General features: G+C 43.4%; 1 protein-coding gene across 2 annotated transcripts in view; it reads right to left on the bottom strand.

Moving 5' to 3' along the window:
* The window catches only part of CALD1 (caldesmon 1), a 182,673-nt gene extending 174,416 nt beyond the window's left edge, over window positions 1-8,257 (bottom strand). For both annotated transcript variants that reach the window (XM_053407364.1, XM_053407365.1), the window contains exon 1: window positions 8,094-8,257. The gene's annotated coding sequence lies outside the window, so the exon portion shown is untranslated. The remainder of the gene's footprint in view (window positions 1-8,093) is intronic.
* Window positions 8,258-22,719: the final 14,462 nt, after the last annotated feature.

The following is a 22,719-nucleotide window of genomic DNA, read 5'->3' as shown; positions in this document are numbered from 1 at the left end:
ACAGGTTGAGGAAGGCTACAACAGAGTATGGAAGTGTCTCCAGCTTCACTGGATCATTGCCAGTACAGATTATTCGTGGTTGAGGGCTAGGATCTCATGCTTAGGAGCTGCTTATGTGGAACTGGAAGATGGTTCAGATTTAAAATCTCAACTCCATTTCATTTAATCAAGATTGGAAAAACTTTGTGGATTATTTTAAAGAACACTGCAAGAACGTGGAAACATTAGCAGGATTGCTGCAGCATTTATGAGCTGAAGGCCGGATTATGATGTGAAAAATAATTGGAAATTAATTGGGGAAAATAATTAGATGCAATGAAAAATGAAAAATGAAAAATTGGAAACCGGGGCAGGGGGGAGTCAATCAATGCAAATTTGGATTGGATATCTATGTGTAAGAAAATTGTTATTAGAAAAATTGAAAATAAAATACTAAAAATAAAAAAATAAAATCCCACTTCCAGAACAGGTGTACTGCTCAAAAACCAAGAGAGGCTCAAGATCACTGGGGTCACTGAGCTATAATAATAATAATAATAATAATAATAATAATAATAATAATGGTTAAGCATTTTCCAAGCAATTTTGCAATCAAACAAAAAAAACCCTGAGTAATGTGAGTATTTTCAACATATACTATCTGTTCACCTTTTAAAAAAATAAAAGGCACGCATATCGATGGTTGATCAAACCATAGGAACCCCTTCCTCAAACCCCATTTGCATCCAGTTCAAGCTTTTGTCCCTTAAACCCCTCAATGTACTTGTCCTACAATCTCCCCTCACCACCTTATTTCTCATTATAGCCTTCCTGTGACCTGTGCTCCTCCAATATACTTCCACAAGCACCCTGCTTATTATTCTTTATTCCCTCTCCTTTCAGAACAGGCATGTGATTCCGTTTCTCTCCCATCAAGTCTGTCCTCAAAACACCCCTGAACATTTGGCTTAACTCCCTGCTCCATGTTCTTGAACACTTTCCCTGTCAAATCCACCAACAGCCACGCTTGGAAATAAACTAGTGGATGAGATGGGTCATGCATATGACCCAGTAATTGTGTTCTTAAAAAGGAGAGAGGGCACGTTTCAAAAGCCCCCTCCAAAATCCCAGGCCTGCGGAATTGCTTATTTACAAACGTGTTTTATGGCAATGCTGATCATATCTCCCCACGGATTAGCTGGTGCGAAGAAAGTTTGCCTCGTAAATCTGTTGTTTCTGTCCTTTGTGTTCTTTAAAACTACAATATAAAGTTCCTGACAAGTCTGAGTTACCAGATTCTTAAGGGCAATATTCCCAGCATTGTTTTGGGTTTCGTTGTAACTTGTCAATCTGTGTGTGTGGCGGGGGTGAGGGGGGCATGCATACATATTGAAGTATCCCACAACCTCTGGGTAGTTCCAAGCTAAAAAGTATTTATGACTAGACATGGTGTTCTACACAGTTCTATGAGCCAATTTCCATTATTCCCCCTTTTTTCCTATTTAAGGACATCCAACCAATGAATGTGCAAGCGGGCGGGTTGCTTATTGTCTTGTTTTTACACCCTGCGCAGCGTCTCTCAGAGGACCCTTATTTATTATCGGTATGAGCAGAGCATTGAAATATGTAGTGGAAGTTTCCACAGAGCCAAAGCTTTTCCAAGTAGGGTACTTTCCCACCACTGCCTGTCCTGGTTCCAGTTGCTCAGATCACAAATTCTAGTCTCATCAATAGGTTCATCTTAAAAAATAGCCCATCAAATTTCATTCCCAAAGAATAATCAGCCTTCCCAAGTTAAGGTTGATGCCAAAGTTTTGCATGTGCATATGTGGCCTTGTTCTGTTGGGGCTGATATTGAAAGCAAGGCCAGCAGTGGGCAGGAATAGAGTCAGAAGTGGAGAGGGCACTCCTTTTGCAGGGTTTTGTTGTTGTTGTTTTGCCTCTTTTCTCCATCTTCTCCCTTCTTCCCCCATCTTTTTGCCACTTCTTCCACCCCATTCTCCCTCTCCATGATATTAGGTTGAAGGCTACAGAAGGATGTAGCCTGTCCATGAACTCTGGTGATGCCTCTTTGCTTTCCTGGATAGAGGGGGGTGTGTTATTTACTTCCTGGCCCTGTCCACCAGTGGCATGTGGCCCCTGGAAGGTTACCCAGAAGGGAATGTGACTCTTGAAGTGGAAAATTATTATTATTATTATTAATTATTTATTTATACCCCACCCATCTGGCTGGGTTTCTCCAGCCACTCTGGGCGGTTTCCATCAGAATATTAAAATACAATAACCTATTAAATATTAAAAGCTTCCCTAAACAGGGCTGCCTTCAGATGTCTTATAAAAGTTTGGTAGTTATTTTTCTCTTTGACATCTGGTGGGAGGGCGTTCCACAGGGCGGGTGCCACTACCAAGAAGGCCCTCTGCCTGGTTCCCTGTAACTTGGCTTCTCGCAGCGAGGGAACCGGCAGAAGGCCCTCGGCGCTGGACCTCAGTGTCTAGGCAGAACGAACACAGGTTTCCCATCTGTGCCTTAGGCTCTCCTCTGCTTGGAAACCCTGGTGAGAGCAGTCACAAGGATGCTCCCTTCGGCCTTGCCAGTTGTGCAGGCTGCTTGTCATTCACAAAGTCGCTGAGAACAGAGACTGTCACAAAAACGCAGGCTACCTTTGCTACTCGGGCCATGCTGCCAATTTCACATCCTTCCTCCAGGTTAGGGATGGTTGAATCTGCCAACTTCTGGTCATTATACATTTCTCAGGTTTTCACCCATAATTTCATTCCACTCTCTTTCCACATTCATCTGATTTTTTATTTTTATTTTTAATGCAAAAACAAAACTCCTTCCAAAATACATATTTCAGTGAGTATTTTGACAGATGAACATCCAGGAACTGCAGAATTTGGAGATGTGGAAAATCTGTTGGATGCCTAAGTCCCAAGCTGCACATTAGTCCAAGAGATCCTGATAAGGCCATTTCATATAGGAATTCGCAAGGACTAAATCCCTCAATTGTCCCAAGATAAACTTTCCGCCTCCACATTCATATTACTTGGAAGGAAAGAACTCCATAAATGTAAACTCCTGAGGAAGTCCAGTTTGCTAAAACAAAAACAAAAAACCCCATTGAAACCAATAGATTTCAAAAGCACTGTGTGTGTTCCACAGAAGGGCTGGAGCTTGTACAGAACACCGCATTCAGCACCTTGAAAATCACAGCTTTCATTATTTTAATGATAGGAAAAGCCCTGTTCAAATATTCTCATTGGGTAGAAGGAATGCAGAGGAGGGGGGTGAGAAAGAAGAGTGGGACCACACCACTGGCTCTGCCCATGACCTTCACATGTAGACCCATAGACATAAAAAAGGAGCACCTCTGTGTGTTAGCAGAGCTATGCGTGCACAGATACTCCATGTGATAAGGAACCCCAACTGTGTACAGTACCCCACCATATGGAATTTCTGCACAATAAAGCTCTAGAAGTACAATATAGGATGCCCTTTATAGGCCTTCAGATCTATGCAAATGGTGCACAGTAATGAGGGAGGGCCAGTAGTGACGTATGGAACAGAGAGCTGGACCATCGAGAAGGCTGATCGCCGAAGAATTGATGCTTTTGAATTATGATGCTAGAGGAAACTCTTGAGAGTCCCATAGACTGCAAGAAGATCAAACCTCTCCATTCTGAAGGAAATCAGACCTGAGTGCTCATTGGAAGGACAGATTGTGAAGCTGAGGCTCCAATACTTTGGCCTCCTCATGAGAAGAGAAGACTCCCTGGAAAAGACCCTGATGTTGGGAAACATGGAGGGCACAAGGAGAAGGGGATGACAGAGGACGAGATGGTTGGACAGTGTTCTTGAAGCTACTAGCATGAGTTTGCGGGAGGCAGTGGAAGACAGGAGTGCCTGGCGTGCTCTGGTCCATGGGGTCACGAAAAGTCGGACACGACTAAACGATTCAACAACAGCAACAATGAGGGAGGGAACACCAATGCAGTTCCTTATAGATACGGAGAAGGTCTGAGCTAAGCTGCAATTTCTGTGGCACCCAACCAGAAAATGAAGAACTGGTCAGAGGTGAACTCCACTCAGCTTGACTCAAAACAGTTATTTATGAGCTTTCTTTTTCTAGCTCTGGAGACTTGGGTTCTTTCCCAAGCCACGCCTGTTGCTAATTGCTGAAGAGCTGCAGTTTCTTGGAGCCTAAAAACAGCTTCTGGAGGCCTTTTGCAGAGCTACGATTCAGACAAAAAACAGGCAGTGTTTTTGATGGGGTCGCGGATCGTGCATGTGAACAATCTTCTATCACATTCTGAGCCAGATAATAACTTCTAATTGAAGCTGTGCTCGATTTGAAATACATCCAAGCATTATGAGCTGGAGAAATTCATATTCCAAACCAGGTGACAAAGATGTTTGGCGAGATATTTCTGAGAAGAACCTGCTGGACTGTCCATTAAGAGGGATGCCGACCCAATACACAAACCAAAACACACCTCTCCTAACAACCCGCAGGGTCCACTTTCGTCATCGATACGTTAGTACCCACATCACAGGAAAATAATTGAAAATATGTTAACGTCTGCAAATACTCAGGACTTTTTGCAAACCAAAGTTAATATGAACAACACATTCTGACCAAAGGCATACAATCTGAAGAGAAACCGGAATATGCACCATTCTAACTTCCAGTGCTATAGCGACAGCCTTGTGACCCCTTCCCTCATCTTCCTCCCAAAGGCTTTGAAACAGAAATAACAGGAGGGGGCACACGGCTCGATATTGAAGGGGCGTCTTGGTACGATGCAGAGGACCCACACTCAGGATCTTCACATTTATTTATTTATTTAAACTTAATAACAAGTGTGATTCGGACTGGGATTACAGTGCAGGATGTGGAAGAGTTAACTCTCCATGTGCCAATATACCATAATTTCACCCCCCAGTTAAAATTGCTGAGCTGCAGGCAGCAATTCAGAGGGGAACAGGAGATAAGCCCTCATCAAGGGACAAAGGGTTCTCACCAAGAGCTGTGCAGAAACATGCCAGAATTAGGAAGGCATTGTCGCTCAGGCAAGGCTTCAGACCAAACAGGAAGTTTTTTATAGTCCTTCCTCGCCAGCTTGGGTGGGTGGAGCCAGTCCAGAACCTGAGGTCACTTCACTGCCCAAATGTTCCAACCTGAAGTTCTTAAAGGTAACCATATGGGGCAACCATACACTGAGCCAACAGTGTTGCAGTGCTGGCACATACACCCCTCCCAATTTGCTATTTGCCACGCTGGTAGGGGGACATACCTGCAAAGAGGTTGTGGAAGGGTTAAATGTGAAAAATGACTGCAAGTGAGATCATGCTTAACCCTTCCCCCACCATCACTATGTCCCTGATCCAAACTGGAGAGAGAAATGTTCCTGATTCCAGAGCTGCTTTGGCCCTTAATTATTACAGAACAAAGCCTTTATTGTTTTATTAACAAAGGTGCTTCCAGCTGGATGTGAATCATAAAAAGAGTTCTCCACATGCATGCAATTGTCATCGTATTTCATCCAGATCAGGAGTGCCCACTTGCATAAAATATTGGTGGGAGCAGGTAAGCCCTGCCCAGTCATTCACATGATGCAGTGTAGACACACCATTTGAATGGCAATGCCCATCAACTTTGGGGGCGGTGCAGCTTCCTCAAAAATGTTATTGGGGAGCCAAAGACTCCTCTGCCCCTATGAGTTGAATCCTATGATCCAAATATCCAATTTCTGGGGAAAGTGGGGGGGGGAAGCACACTTGTTGCCAATGACCCGTTTGCAAATTCAGCACCTTGTCAATCCCTTTCTGCAACCATCCTCATTCACTCACTTGCAAATCAGATCCACTGCAAAATCAGCTGAAGTAAGGCTATTAAATTATGCTGCTTCAGCATCCAAAGTGCCCCTGTTGCATCTGCATATGCACCTGGCCTGTACACATCTCTCTGTGTGGAAGATTAAGCTGCATACAGACAATGACTGGGAGTTAAAGTGGTCCAGTCCATCTTTCTGCCAGAAGCCAAGAGTGAAAGACTGGACTGGACCACTTCTCAGTTGCCCCATTCCTTGTCCAGATGCTCATGCAGAAGGAAATAAGTTTTCCCCTTCATGATTAATAGGAGCTTGGGGGGGCGGGGTTGATTTGGAAATCACCTGGAGGGCAAAGAGCTAAAAAGTCCACTGCCTTGGTGCGGCAGCCCTGATCCACTATCAGGAGTCACATCACAACTTAAGGAAATGCGGTTGGAATTTCCACACCCAGAGCTCATACATCATGCCTAGTTGGACCAAGAGACTGATTGGTAGGTTGAAGGCAACATTGGACCATAGAGGCAACACTTACAAGGCACTCTACTCCCTTATAAGTTGTAAGCACTGCTAAAAGGAATTGGAATTTAAAAGCAGCATTGCTTAATGAACTGCATGCTGTGGCAGTCCTTATGAAACAGACATGATTCTGATGTTTGTGTTATCTATTGCATATTTCGTTGTGTTGATGGTTTAGATCTCATTCATTGTTTCTTGGGCAATTTCACACATTGTTCAGGGGGAAACCCAGGCTTACCGCCAGCCAACTGCAAGTCCCTCCCAAGTGTAACTGTCTGATTCAAGTGCCTGATGCATTCCCACATTACATTTGTAAGTTATATCTAAACAGTAACATGTGAAGTGGACCTAAGGGCCTTTCCATGCATAATGGGGCAGTAAACCCAGGTTAGTGACTGGGTCTCCCCTGGTCCGGGAGCTGCCTTTGTGACAAGTGTATCCAAGTGATACAAAGACTGCCCAACACATGTCTGATTCACACATTACATTTTTAGGTGTCTACCGAAAAGATGCAAATGTGCGCAATGGTCTTATGAAAAAAGCACATCCTGGGAGAGCACACCTCTCCTGCATCTCAAATTAATTTAAAGGTGTTTGCTCAGCGGAGGTTCCTGGTAGCTTGTCCTTGATGTTTTTAAGAGAGCTTTCGCCTACATAGCCCCTTTTCCAGGGCAAAAAAGATCCACAATGAACTAAAACAAAATATAGGCACAGCCACATACCAAGAAAAGGAAGCCTGGGCTACCAAAAAGAAAGAAAAGAAAGCCGTTTTGTTCAACAAAAGCAAACAAACACTAGATGCCCATGTATTATCTTTGGTTCTGGGTGAAGGATATTGTCTCCTTTAGACATTTCCACCCCTTTGCTCCCATTATTACTAGCATTAAGAGAAATTCTGTGCTTTCCAGAATATCATCGCCTTCTACTCACAAAGTCATCAGAGCATGTCAGGAGTGCTTTAAACGTCTGCTTCCAGTCTTTGCAGAGCGACAGTCTGGCTCACCCACCCACACTCACTTTATTATCAGCCAGTTCCATCCATGAACATTTCTTCTGTTAACCGGAAAGGCTCCCTCATAAGAAACATCCTGGCAATAGGCAACATTACATGTGGAAGGCTAAAAACTAAAAACGGATGGAGACTACTTTCAACAAAGCTCCTCTTTTATAAAAGACAGTCGGAGCGAGACATCTGTTTCAGCAACATATCAAATCCATAACATTAACCAGAGCTTTGCCAGGTCTGTGCTAGTTGCGTTCTCTCTCTGCTGCTAAGCTTTTCAGAGCCCAGGTTTTGGACTCTTAAAAAGGCGGGGCAGGCTGGGGAGCAGAGAGGCTAGTTTCCAGTTGTGCAACTTTTCTTCCTCAAGTTTTGAAACAAAAACCCCACGCTTTAAAAAGGAGATTAGCAGCCCTGTTACAACGGGAGATAAAACACCCCATCTAAGAGGGCAGTTGTTATCCGTCTCCCAATGACAGACAGGTAAGAAATCCTGCTGCACGGAGTCTTCGTTCTGTGCAAACATACCCATCGTACTTACACATATACAATAAAAAAAAGTATCTCTGGGAAACATCAGACTCTGGCATCCCTCCTCCATTAATTCAACGCTGAGCATCATTGCAAAGCTGTGAGGTGGTCTTTGCAATACCTCTAACGCTTGCTTTGCGTTTGTTTTAATGGGAATGCTCCTGCAAATTATCCACAGTGCAAGTGCAAAAGAAAAAAGTCCTCTGGATTTATTTATCGTTCATTGAGCCCTTACCTCAGCAGCAGAAACTGTTCTCAGACCGGTCTAGGCAGTGAGGCTCTGGCTGTTCCCCAGCGGCGGCAGCAGAGCATAAGAAGCACCCAGGCAGTCTAAGCCCCGCAAGCCCTAGTCCATGGAACTAAACTCTCTCCTTGGCCCCTCCCTAAAGTGAGTGCTAAGTGAATACATATCCCTTATGTTTAAAATTGGCAGCCAGTGGTATGCATTGTCCTCAATTTATTCTAATAAGCAGCCAATGGCTAGGCTTCAGCCAAAGGTGGGGTCAGCCAGCCTGAAGGGATGCCTGTCATTCCCTAGGCACGCTCAGGAAGCCACTCATAAGAAACCAAGACCTAAAAACCTCCGAAAATTCGCACAAGCTGCCAAAACTGTCTTGCTCCATGCCCTTTTTTGGTTATCCTTCGCAGGGCCTCTGAAAGTAAATCCTCTGTCAGGAACAATCATAAGAAATGTTAATCTTGGAGAAAGAGGCTCTCTTGTTGAACACAAATGGAGGGTGGGTTTTTTGTGTATATATATATATATATTTTAAAAAATGAAATATATTGGAAAACAGGGGTTGGGGGGGGAGAGAATCGGTCTCTGCATATTTACTGATGCATTCATTTTGGAGAGGAGGAGGTGGGATAAAATTAAAAGCAAGGCATTCGACGCAAACAAAATACAGCGACACTGTATTTTGGGAATGAATACCAGATGTTTTAGAAGTATTTCCTTTATCATTTCGAATCTGCTGGGAAAGGAAAGTGGAGGGGAGAGTGAAAAAGATGAGTTAGCGGGCTTTAGAAGCATTTTGAACAGAGAAGAAAGCATTTTCAGTTGCATGTACAACTATTAAAATACGCTGATTTCTCTTTTAAAAAAATAACTCTATAGTCCTTGCATATTTCTCATGGCATTGTTGTTGGGGTTTTTTTTAAAGACAACATCTGTTGAATTGTATCTTTCTAAATACCTGGCTAGCTATTCCAGCTATTCGTCCCACTCTCCAAAAGGAAAAGCCACAGCTCAGTGACAAGTTCATGCTTTTTCATGGAGAAGGTTCTCCCCTTCAGTTCTTGGTGTCTCCAGTTAAAAGGTTGATATAGCATATATGGATGCAGGAGAAACTCAATTCAGTTCACATTTAAAGCTGAATCTATCAAATTGACACTTTCTATTTGCAAAACCAAAACATAGGAGCTCCGAAATTTGCACTCATCTGAATTTTACGATGCAGTTCTCTAACAAATGTTTACAAAAATTCACACACTGGCGAAGTGGGTCTAAACAAATGAAGGCACTAGTGAAAATAACCTACAAAATGCGTAATATTGGAGGGAAATCGCTTGTAAAAATATTTGTCTGTTAGTCAAGATGCAAAAATTCATCAGGAAAAAAATTGTAGCTGACTTTGGGTGTCATAGAACAGCAACAAATTGTTGGTTATTTTCCCAATAAGAGTGAGAGTCACTTGTAGGATTTTCTGCCTCGGGTGCCAACGTTACTTGGTCAGCCTTGTGTACCATAGTGCTTGACTTGAGGAGAAGGGTGCCATTTTCTATTCTGCCCCTGGCAGCAAAATATCTTGAGTCAGCCACAATCCATCATAAGCAAATGGCTGCTCCATAACTACAAAGTGAGGGGGTGGGGATAACATGTTGCATTTCAGGGCAACTCACCATTACCCCTAATAGTGGAAGGGGCCACCAACAGCTGCCCCTTAGAAGGACACAATGGGAGAGCTGGGTGCAATGACCATTTCCCCCCTTCTGTAGGCAACTTCAGGTTAACGGGTATGGGGAGGGGCTATGTATAGCCACCTGGAATTTTGTGATAAAGTAGGAATTAGTATCTTAAATCAATAACTATTTACAGTGCTCTCTCCTCGCCCCCAGTGAAGAACCAGGAATCGTGTTCCTTTCTGAGATAATAATATTCTCTCATTTAGCATGTTAGTGAGAGAATGTATGAAGCATTTGCTCACTAAAAGCCCTTGTTATCCTTTCCTTTTCAATTCCTCCCTTTCCTTTTCAATTCCTCCCTTTACTCCCTTTTCTTACCTTCACTGCTCCCTTATTCTCCTCCGTCTCTACTCTCTTTTTCCCTCTGTACTCCGCTTCTGTTGTCTAAATTTGGACTCCTCTGCACAGGAATTATATTTTGCTTAGTCTCTAAACACATATATTTATATTGATGGTGCCAAATGAATAACTAATGCCTACTGTGAAAGCCTCTAGAAAAGATCTGAGAGGGGCCCACCTTCTCCTCAGGTTACCCAGCCGACTGAATTGGCCAACACAGGGAATCAGACTATCCATGCGTTCATAATGACCCCACCACTTACAAAGGTATCCACAGATTCATATACTTGGAGGGAATCAAAAGCTCCTCTCGCCTAACTCTCTGCTGAAAGATAGAACAATACATTCATAGTTGCCATTCCCCCAACACACACACATACAGATCAATCCAGGCCAAAAAGGGTGTGTATCGTTTGATCCGATTGACGTCAGTGAGCCAAGATGGTGAAGGAGAATGCAATTGTCAGGCACTCAGGCCCTAGACCAGCTAGTTCTCAGCATATTTTGGAGTTTATAGCAGGCAGTTGCATGTGGATTGGCTCTCTGGGGTCACCTGATTATTCAGGGCAAGGAGACTTTGTGGTCTGTAATGCTAGTTGTAATATGGCAGATCCATTCCTTAATCCAGACCAGCGTTTCAAAATGCCCTGGGTTAGTCACATATGAATGGGTTCATTTCAAAACTTGAAGACATAGGAGTCAACTTGTGGCCACATGCAAGAAAGGAACCAGGAGACTGAACTCCACATCTGTTAAGCTTAGCATACATCCAGATTCTTATACTTAAGAGTCCCAAGCTTTTTAAAAACTGAGTTGTTTAATAATAATTATTATTTATTTATACCCAGCCCATCTGGCTGGGTTTCCCCAGACACTCTGGGCAGCTCCCAACAGAATATTAAATAGAATAAAACATTAAACATTAAAAACTTCCCTAAGCTACCTGCAGCTTCATTTCCCCAAACTCAGCCCTCCCATAAATAATTCCCCCAAAATCAGAGCAAGGAGTGGTCATCTGGCCCCACAGGACTGCTGGTCACCTGTCAACAACACTTTCCTTCTAAGCCTACTATCAATCTATCCTTAGTCTGCAGAATTTCCTTCCCACCCAAATATGGTATTTAAGTCCATAGAACTACGGTACTTTGATTCAGGAAACAATATACTGGAGCTGTGGTTCTCTTTTTTTAAAAAAAAATTTTTTTATTGGTTTTTTCCACACATAATACAAGACAATACAACACAATACAAGACATACAAACATGTAAACAAGTATAATTTCTTGACCTTTCATTTCTTAAGCCTTCTTTCAGCGACTTCCCCATACCTCCCCTTTCTGCATCCCTGTTATCAATCTTTTCAGCATCCCCTAATTTCAATATAATACTTTCTTTAGGTCTTATTTCTCATATCCAATTGCTAATCGCTGCAATTCTATTTTGCGTTACCCAAAACATTTTAGCATTCATTAATTTTACAACAGTTCTTAAGATAGATTTTAAACTTCTTCCAGTCTTCTTCCACCGTCTCTTTCCCTTGGTCACGGATTCTGCCGGTCATCTCAGCCAGTCCCATATAGTCTATTACCTTAGTCTGCCATTCTTCCAGTGTGGGTAGTTCTTGTGTCTTCCAATACTTCGCTAATAATACTCTTGCTGCTGTTGTAGCGTACATAAAAAACGTCCTATCTTTCCTTGACACCAATTGGCCTACCATGCCCAGGAGGAAGGCTTCTGGTTTCTTCACGAACGTGCATTTAAGCACCTTTTTCATTTCATTATAAATCATTTCCCAGAATACCTTGATCCTTGGGCACGTCCACCAAAGGTGGTAGAAAGTACCTTCAGTTTCCTTACATTTCCAACATTTATTATCGGGCATGTGATAAATTTTTGCAAGCTTGACTGGGGTCATGTACCACCTATAAATCATTTTCATAATGTTCTCTCTCAAGGCATTACATGCCGTGAACTTTATACCGGTGGTCCATAACTGTTCCCAGTCAGCAAACATAATGTTATGACCAATGTCTTGTGCCCATTTAATCATAGCTGATTTAACCGTCTCATCCTGTGTATTCCATTTCAACAGCAAGTTATACATTCTTGACAAGTTCTTAGTATTGGGTTCCAATAGCTCTGTTTCTAATTTTGACCTCTCCACCTGGAAGCCAATTTTCCTGTCCTGTTTGAAGACTTCATTTATCTGATAATAATGAAGCCATTATTATCTGATAATAATGAAGCCATTATCTGATAATAATGAAAAAAAAGAAAGAAAAGTATGGAGCTGTGGTTCTCAAACGTTTTTCTCTGGGCCACACTTTCAGCCACACCAATTATTTTTTTATTGATATGCAGATGACACAACCTAGATGGCAGAAAGTGAGGAGGAATTAAAGAGGGTGAAAGAGGAGAGCGCAAAATATGGTCTGAAGCTCAACATCAAGAAAACAAAGATCATGGCCACTGGTCCCATCACCTCCTGGCAAATAGAAGGGGAAGAAATGGAGGCAGTGAGAGATTTTACTTTCTTGGGCTCCATGATCACTGAAGATGGTGACAGCAGTCACGAAATTAAAAGACGCCTGCTTCTTGGAAGAAAAGCAATGACAAACCTAGACAGCATCTTAAAAAGCAGAGACACCACCTTGCCAACAAAGGTCCGTATAGTAAAAGCTATGGTTTTCCCAGTAGTGATGTATGGAAGTGAGAGCTGGACCATCAAGAAGGCTGATCACCAAAGAATTGATGCTTTTGAATTATGGTGCTGGAGGAGACTCTTGAGAGTCCCATGGACTGCAAGAAGATCAAACCTATCCATTCTTAAGGAAATCAGCCCTGAGTTTCTTATGTAGCTGCATTGTTTTATACTTTCTGGATGCTCTGTCCAACTATCTCGTCCTCTGTCGTCCCCTTCTCCTTGTGCCCTCCATCTTTCCCAACATCAGGGTCTTTTCCAGGGAGTCTTCTCTTCTCATGAGGTGGCCAAAGTCTTGGAGCCTCAGCTTCAGGATCTGTCCTTCCAGTGAGCACTCAGGACTGATTTCCTTAAGAATGGATAGGCTTGATCTTCTTGCAGTTCAAGGGACTCTCAAGAGTCTCCTCCAGCACCATAATTCAAAAGCATCCATTCTTTGGCGATCAGCCTTCTTTATGGTCCAGCTCTCACTACCATACATCCCTACTGGGGAAAACAGCTTTAACTATACGGACCTTTGTTGGCAAGGTGATGTCTCTGCTAGACCTCAGATCTGAGCTATCCTCCAATGCCTCCTCATGGTGGGTGGAGCAGAGCTGCTACACCACTTCCCAGCAGGTAAGGTGAACTGTCCTCACAGGAAACGTCTCCTCATCAGTGGCTTACTGGGTGGGAGAGAGGGAGGGACAAGGAGGTCGACACTGCAAGTGCACCAGCAAGATTGGCTCTGCCAATGTGTTTGCACCGCGCCAGCCTTCCCACCCAGTAAGCAACAATGACCTGCCTGCCTAGAAGCTAGCATAGTTTCTCTGCCCTGTCCAGGTTGGCTGACCAGGCCAGGACAGAGGAGAGGAGTGGCTGCTGGATTGTCTCAGGAAGGGATCCAGTGGTCTGGAAAGGTCAGTACCTGAGTCGGGAGCACCCCTGCAAGAGGATTCTAGGAAAGGTTCTCAGGTTATTCACCCCTGCTCTGGGCAATGTGTCTCATATCTAGAGCAACTCTCTCAACATTACCACTCCTGCATGACATGAGGAAGGGTCCCTCCCTCTTCATGCAACAGCAGCAAAGACCGTGGTGCCATCAGAGACACATAGGGCACAGATCAGCCTTATGTTGACAGAGATGGGATAAAGTAAGAGTGGAGTGAATCACTTGATTGCTGTGAGATATTTCCTAAGTGACTTAACACCAAACTGCAGCCAATCTATGTTTTTTTTCCTCAGGAAGTGGGGGAGCGGTCAGACAATACTTCATTGTGGACTCTAATCCATGAAAGCTTGTGCCATAAAAAAGATTGTGGAGACATTTTAGGATGACAGTGGCATATCTCCCTCAATCGCTGTGCTTCTCCCTTCGCTCCCCAGCTAGGGGTGCTGGAGAAATTCAATTTGGTTTTCATTTTAATAAGAAACTACCCAATTTGCACTTCTCATGAACGGAAACACAGCTATCTTTCAAAATTTGCACTTTTAGGAATTTTGCGATACAGTTCTCCAACCAAATAATGTATACAAAAATGCATGTATTGCCGGAAAATGTGTATAAAATGCATAAATTAATGAAAATAACACAAAAATGCACTATATTGGTGTATACTGCTTCCAAGAATGTGTGCATTATTCAAAATGACATACAAAAAATGTGTTTATTCAGAGAATTTTGCACTAAAACGTGGGTGGGTTTTCATGAGGGTTTTTAAAAATGCAAACTGCTGCAGAAATGTGAATTTAAAATGGGGGGAAATGAGAAACAGAGGGAGCTGAAATTAAAAGATCCATCCATCCCTATCCCACTCCACCCACCACCTCCCACCCCAATTCTGACTTCCGGCCTAACTATACAGTCGTACCTTGGAAGTCGGACGGAATCCGTTCCAGAAGTCTGTTTGACTTCCAAAACGTTTGGAAACCAAGGTGCAACTTTTGATTGGCTGCAGGAAGCTCCTGCAGCCAATCAGAAACCACAGAAGCCCCGTCAGACGTTCAGGTTTCAAAGAAGGTTCGCAAACCGGAACACTCACTTCTGGGTTTGCAGCATTCAGGAGCCAAAACATCCGAGTACTAAGGCGTTCGGGATCCAAGATACGACTGTAGTTTCATGTCACATGCACAGACAGAAAGCCCAGCTTTCACCTAATCCAAGGCATAAGCAAAGTCTTGTTAGCCTTGAAACATGCCAGTGGAATTTACCGGTAAAGAGCACACTAGCCATCATAGCACATATTCAACATTTATTTTTATTTTTATTTTATTTAAAAAAATGCTCTTGAGAAGTATAACTACATTTTTTCAACCTCCAGCCTTCCCTTGATGAATGTGAACTTAATCCATGCACATAAATAATTTTAGTATGACATTTTATTGCTTGTCGTCATTCCTGCTGTCATCACTGCAAACCCCCTTGAAGTACATAAAACTTTCATCTAGACTCTTGAAAAGGTTATAGCCCAGACCAGCTCTAGTACCAGCTCTGCATGTAATAAGCACAGCAGATTCTACACTTATGGTGTGAGCCCAACTTCATAACTTGGCCTGCACATATCCATACTACAACAGGGAGGGCTTCAGATGAGCTGCCTTTTCTGTTTTGCAACCTTTCTGTTCCACAGGCAATTAAGAGTACAGGGGTACCTCAGGTTACATATGCTTCAGGTTACATACACTTCAGGTTACAGACTCTGCTAACCCAGAAATAGTGCTTCAGGTTAAGAACTTTGCTTCAGGATGAGAACAGAAATCGTGCTCCAGTGGCGTGGCAGCAGCCCAATTAGCTAAAGTGGTGCTTCAGGTTAAGAACAGTTTCAGGTTCAGAACGGACCTCCGGAATGAATTAAGTACTTAACCCGAGGTACCATTGTGTACACACACACACACACACACACACACCCATGGTCTACTGACATTTGCTCCTAATTCTGTTGCTTTTAACTTTTTGTGATTTTACTGTATGGTTTTATATTGTTGCAAACCACTGCGATGTATTTCTAAGACATAGCGGTGTATAAATATTTTTATGATTTTTTATTTTAAAAAAATAATCCACTGAAAACTTTTATGCATTTTGGTATGTTCTTCGTCTTGTATCATCATACTCATCCCCACAAACAGGTATAAAACAGCTGTAAAACATAAGGAGCATTGGCGACATCTCAAGCACAAGTCAATTGCTATCACATAGAGTTGGCTTTTCCCAATTCAAATGATGCACTAAGAAAGAAAGAAAGAAAGAAAGAAAGAAAGAAAGAAAGAAAGAAAGAAAGAAAGAGCTTGCTTCTCATTTTCTGTACTTGTGCTGACTGTAAAAGTATTATGGGACCAGACATGGAAAGGGCAGCTGCATAATGCTAAAATCTAATGTATGACAATTTCCACTAATAAGATTCGTTTCATCACAGGCCTACAATGGACTCTTCTTTTCCTGCAGATAGTGCCGCAAATGATCTTACACTTCTAGTAACCCCCAGATCCTTCTAATTTAGAAAGCCGGTTATTTTCACTATGATTGTACTGGTCGCAGCACCAATTCAGTTCCAAATGGGAGACAACTGTTCACGCTTCTCAGAATTTTGCGATGCAGTTCTCCAAAATATTCATGAAAATAACAATGCAAAAATTGCTTGCAAAAATGTGTTCATTTGGGGAAAGGTGCACTGGAATACTGACAGATTTCATGAGGATTCACACTGATGCAGCTATAGGGCAAGCTGAACTGAACTGAAAGCTTGAAAAATGAGAAACCAAGAAAAATTAACATCGTTAAACAACTTGGATTGAAGATTGAGTGTAAATATTTCTTAAAAAAACACAAATTGTATATAATTTTGTAGGCATTGAATGGTATTTTGGTGCAGAATAAGCCCACCTACCAGTGTGGAAGCTAGGTGGGTTTAGACTGGTAGCTCTTTGTTTGAAGAAATGATCGTGAAGGGTCCTTGTTTAGCTATATAGCAGCTTCTAAACATGTGGCTTGTCGCATGTGGCAATCGCACTGATTGACGTGGTCCTCCTTGAATTTGCGTAATCCCTTCCTAAAGCCTTCTAAGCTAGTAGCCATCACCATATGTTGTGGCAATGAATTCCATATGATGCGATGTTTGGGGAAAAAATACTCTTCAGTCTGCCCTGAATATGCCCCGATAATTGGGTGCTTTCCAGTGAGGCTTAAGAGGGAGGAAAGGCCTGCACAACCATTGAGGAAAACATGTCCATTCAGTGCACAACAAACTCAGCTGTGCAGCAGGGCCTATAATTTCTGGGGAAATTCTTGATCTAAAGCAAAGCTTGCATCTTAAACCCCATGAATTGTAAATGCATTGGCTCAATGGTGTCATGATTTCCTCACCGCTTCCCTTTCCCGATTCTCCACAACAAGAGAATTAGCGTGGCTGGTCTCCCCATATTTGGGGAGCCAAGAACAACCTCCCACTACATCCACCAGTCCTTTGCGAGTCCCCCTGCATGCATGGGGGGGAAACCTAGGAGAAAACCCAACTGAGCACAAGACAGACTTATTTCTGAGCAGTCGGGCATAGGATTGCACTGTTTATCTTCCCCTTCGCTCCATGCTAACTTCTCTCTTCCAGATGCATTGGCCTCTGTATGCTGGCAACATGGACCACTGTGAGAAAAGGGCTCGTAAATCTTCCTCACCACCCACCCTTTCGTATTTCAAAATAGCTGTTTGGGTTTTGTTTTCGGCAGAAGTTATTGCTGCACAGCTTGGGTCACCACATTGCTCAATATCTTTAGGCATTTCCCCCTCCCTGCAGCAACCACCCTTTGTTCCCTAATTAGTGGAGTTTCGGACATTTTATGAGCTCTACGAAATTCAGCTAAAACGTCAGTATGGAAAAGAAGCTCTATAGGGTTCTACATACGTCTTGGAAAGCTTTGATTCATATCTTGGGCTTAGCCACAAATTCCCTGGGCATACATATTTTACTTGCCGTGGAGACTCTGGTAAAAAATAAAAATAAATCCATTCCCATAGCAAGCTCTTACACCTACAATTTTACCACGTGGAATGTCTTGTTGCAGTGCTGTGAAGATTCTCTAAGCCACCTCACCATGGCTAAGACGGTGGAAGAGAAGCAGGGAGACTTAAGTTGATGGTGGCTATATTGTCCATCAGATTTCGGACTCCTCACAGCTGTGTTGTTAACTAGTTTATTTTACTGCTCCCTAGCAGGGCACTTAATACGAGCCTGCGGCTGGCTCTCTCCCTACTAGGGAAAAAGGAGCAGCTGGAGGAGGTAGGGAAGGAGGAGCTCAGAGCTTGAGTTGTGCTCAAGGCAGGATGAGGGAGCCTGTGGTTTTCCATCTGTTGTGGAACTCCAACCCCCCCCCCCCACACACACCCCAGTTTGGGAATTATGGTAGCCACACAACCTCTGGAAGAGTATCGAATCTCCACCCCCTACCTTAAGAGAGCAATGGACTATTAATTCAGCATGCCTGACTACAACACAGGCTGTCCACAGCAAAGCTGAAATCCTATGCATGCTTACCTGGGAGTAAGTCTCATTTTATTCAGTGGGATTTCCTGGTAAATATGCAGTGGTTCAGGCTGTAAGCAGTGGTATAAATTACAGTGGTAGCTGTGTAGCTCTGAAGTAGTTTTCAACAACAGATGATTGATGAGCAAAGTTCCCTCCTTTTCCTTAGACATTTGCAGCCTGCACAAGCAGAAGTAACGTTTTCGCTCCCCTCACATGATCTTCAGCATTAAGTGATCAGGCTTCTCTGTTCCTTTGTTGCAGAAAAAGAAATTTGGCCAAGTACTGTATTTATGCAGAGATGGGAAGAATGCATTCTTCTGAAATACCTTGTCTTACCCAACTGTTAAAAGTCTAGGAATCCTATTTTCCTTTGTTCTTGGTCACTCTCTCTCTCATACTAATGTCCTGTTTATTTTAAGGTGGTTGATTAAAATAATTCAATGGTTGCAAACAAAGCGGCTGATGAGCTAAAAGTAACCCAGATACATTTTCAACCTTACTTGGAAATGAGAACAACCATTTGTTATCATTTCACCAGCATTATAGCCCCTAACCACAGTTTCCTTAGATGCATTTTGGCTTCCAATATTTTGTAATTAGGAGGTCCTGCAGTCACTGCATTTATTCTCTGTCCCAATCCAAAGGCAAGTCACTGTTCTTTGCTGCCCTGGAGGCTCGCCTGTTTATAATCCAGACCTGTTGGCCTCTGGTAGGCACTGACATCACCATTGGCCATGGCACAGGCTTGCAATATTTGCCATTATCCAGTAGCTGGTTAGCAAGTTCAACAGCTTTTCCCTTCCAATTCTTTATTTTTTCCTTTCCCAGGAGACAGGGATTCATTCCAAATACTTTTTTTTTTTTTTTTACAAAAAAGAGAAAAGAATTCTTTACTTCTTGGACAACTAATCTGGAATCTTAATTTATGAGTTAACCAAAACCATAAAACCTGGAATAGAATCTGCATACAAGGAAACTAACATGGAATCCTTTGCTCACTTCGCTGGACATCATGTAAACTCTTGCCTTCCTTTACCAGCTTTCAAAAATCATGTCATCTTTAGAGGACTGCATTTATTGCAGTATAGGTAAAGGTAAAGGTACCCCTGCCCGTACGGGCCAGTCTTGCCAGACTCTAGGGTTGTGCGCTCATCTCACTCTATAGGCCAGGAGCCAGCGCTGTCCGCAGACACTTCCGGGTCACGTGGCCAGTGTGACAAGCTGCATCTGGCGAGCCAGCGCAGCACACGGAACGCCGTTTACCTTCCCGCTGGTGAGCGGTCCCTATTTATCTACTTGCACCCGGGGGTGCTTTCGAACTGCTAGGTTGGCAGGCGCTGGGACCGAACGACGGGAGCGCACCCCGCCGCGGGGATTCGAACCGCCGACTGATGGGATGCTGGATGCTATGATCCTACACATGACTGTGGCCTGATGGGAAGTCTTGCTCTTAAGCTTCGCTCCTGCACATAATGCTGCACAAACCGTTCTAATACTAAGACATTCACTCACCACCTTAGAATGTTCAGTTCACATTGAGTTCAGGAAAACAGTGTACTTTGACCTGTTCTTAATGCATAGTTGACCACATCTACGGATGAATGCTATATCAATCACTAGTAAAAGTTTAATAAGGAGGTTTTCACTCCTGTCCAATTCTGTGTTCCCTTTCCCAGCCTTTAATCTATTGGTGATTAATGCCTATATGCAACCTTTGCTTTGTACTTGTGTTAACCAATCAGCAATAAGCACATATGTGGCAATGCTGTAATATTCAATAAAAGGGGCTCCCCGAAACATGCTCGAGAGATGCCTCCCAGATGACACTCGCTACCTGTCTGTCGTTATTTCAACCCAACAGCCGACCATGCGATCGGCAAGTCCTAGGCGCTGAGGTTTCACCCACAGCTCCACCCGCGTCACCCTTATTACAGTATAGAGTGAGGAAATTCCAGGATATTACCAGTGGTCTTTTCATATCTCTTTTGAATACTTTGTATTCAATAGGTCCTCGGTTCAGTTCCTGGTATTGCTGGGAAAGGCGCCTATCTGAAACCTATGAACTGTCCCAGAAAATGTTATAGTATCTCAAAAGTCTTTTTTATTAAAAGTTTTTATTAATTTATTTATAGGCATTTATAACCTGCCCTTCACCACGAGGTCATAGGGTGGGTTACATGCTGCTCAATGCAATGGACCATGTAGCATCTTCCACCCCACAAAGCCTGTGCAAAAACATGGGTCTTGACTTGATATTGAAACGTATACAGTGTCAAGGCCAGATGCATCTCAGAAGGAAGGAGGATGTTCTACAATCCGGGGGCCACCACAGAAAAGGTCTCTTACGCATACCAAACTTCACATAGGACTGGAGCAGACAGCAGGACCTCCCCAGCAGATCTCAAACACCTGGGCAAATTAATATGAGGGGCAACGCTAGGAATCGCTTGGACTGAACTGAAAATAAAACAGTCAAAATTATGCCATTATGAAAATCTAAGGTACAGCTGCCCTTGGAAATATTGTGTTCAGTTCTGGTTGTGCATCACATGGGTGGGACCTTCTTGTACCCAACAGTATTGATTATCATCATGTATTTATTTATTAGGGACGCGGGTGGCGCTGTGGGTTAAACCACAGAGCCTAGGACTTGCCAATCGGAAGGTCGGCAGTTCAAATCCCTGCAACAGGATGAGCTCCCGTTGTTCGGTCCCAGCTCCTGCCAACCTAGCAGTTCGAAAGCACAAAGTGCAAGTAGATAAATAGGTACCGCTCCAGCGGGAAGCTAAACGTCGTTTCCGTGCGCTGCTCTGGTTCGCCAGAAGCGGCTTAGTTATGCTGGCCAGATGACTCAGAAGCTGTCTGTGGACAAATGCTGGCTCCCTTGGCCAATAAAGCGAGATGAGCGCTGCAACCCCAGAGTCAGTCACGACTGGACCTAGTGGTCAGGGGTCCCTTCACCTTTTATTTATTTATTACATTTGTATATCTCAGGGTGGTTCACAATGTTCCAATAGTAAGCACATTGTCCTCAATTCACACTATATATTCTAAGCAGAGGGAGGGAGGCTTCCTCTAACACTCCTCCCCATATAGAGTCTATATGCAGTAGCTGAGTGAGAGCTGACCTATAACCTTGAAATGTAGTTATATTGACTGAAAAGCACCGAAAGATCTGATCTATGATTTTTGTGGGGACTTTCCAGAGATCCTCGTACGCAATCACCGAAGTGTTTGACACTCCCACCCCTCTCATTTCTTTTAATTACATTTTTGCCACTAATTCAAGCGGAGTCAGGGTCCTGTGCCAGACTATACATGTCTCACTGGAAGAGTAAGCACAGAAATATGGAATAAATTGGGCCTGGCCTCTTCAAGCATAGCTGCAAGGATCTTAGCTTTCACATTTCCTGACTTACTTTGAACAAAAAAGAAGGAAAAGAGTGAACCATACGGACATGAACAATGTATTAATGCTGCTTTTGTTTCTTAAAAGAGATTCTCTTGGTTTCTCTCCCGCACGCCCCCTGCCTTTTCTGTTTAGTTTGAACAACAAAGGCGGCTGCTCATGATTTGGCAGCAGTCAAAAGGCACTCTGAACTCAGAGCACATATTGTAATCTAGCCCCAGGTATGAGATTAGCTACTGGTTGAACGGAAAGCATGTGTCTAGCGGCAGAGACTCCTGGTTGTTGGAGAAAGGTTTCCAGACCAGCATTAGAGGGTTGAACAAACACATATGGGCCCTATTCTGATGCTCAGAAAAAGCCTGACCAAGGATGCTTTCAGATGGGAGCTTGATTTGCAAATAGGTCACTGGTAACAGGGTTTTTGGGTTGTTGTTTTGACTTAGCAAACTCAATAAGACAGATAAGAATAACAACCAATTAAACCAATTGAAGCATATTTACCAGGGCTGTAACAGGTCCTGCGATGAGAATAAAGGTCTGTCTACATACAAATGTCCTTGCGTGTCGGGGTCCCCAGGGCCACCTCAAATAACTCACACATCACACCAAAATTTTAGTTTAAGGTTTTGGCATAATTTTGGCCACAACTTTATTAAAATACAAACATGTGAGTGGTTGCTTAGGCATTGGTTGCGACTAGCTGCCCCCACCATGGGGGACAGTCTGACATTCCGCACGCATGCGAAAGTCAGAAAAGGGGAATACACTTGGGGAACCTGCCCTCAGCCCACCCCAAATGCAGCCAGGAGCTCTTGCAGTGGCCCGAGCCCCCTTGACAGGGTGGACAAGCAATAGTTAGCCCCCAATTCCTTTAACGGAATCCCTTGCAGCAGCAGCATTAGAGGGGCAGGCACAGCCAATCCATGCCCCTCAACCAACCAAACCATAAA

The sequence above is a fragment of the Podarcis raffonei genome, chromosome 10 (genome assembly GCF_027172205.1).
Source record: "Podarcis raffonei isolate rPodRaf1 chromosome 10, rPodRaf1.pri, whole genome shotgun sequence".
Taxonomy (NCBI): Eukaryota; Metazoa; Chordata; class Lepidosauria; order Squamata; family Lacertidae; genus Podarcis; species Podarcis raffonei.
Note: the sequence above shows the minus strand (reverse complement) of the source record. Positions and strands in the feature narration are given on the sequence as shown.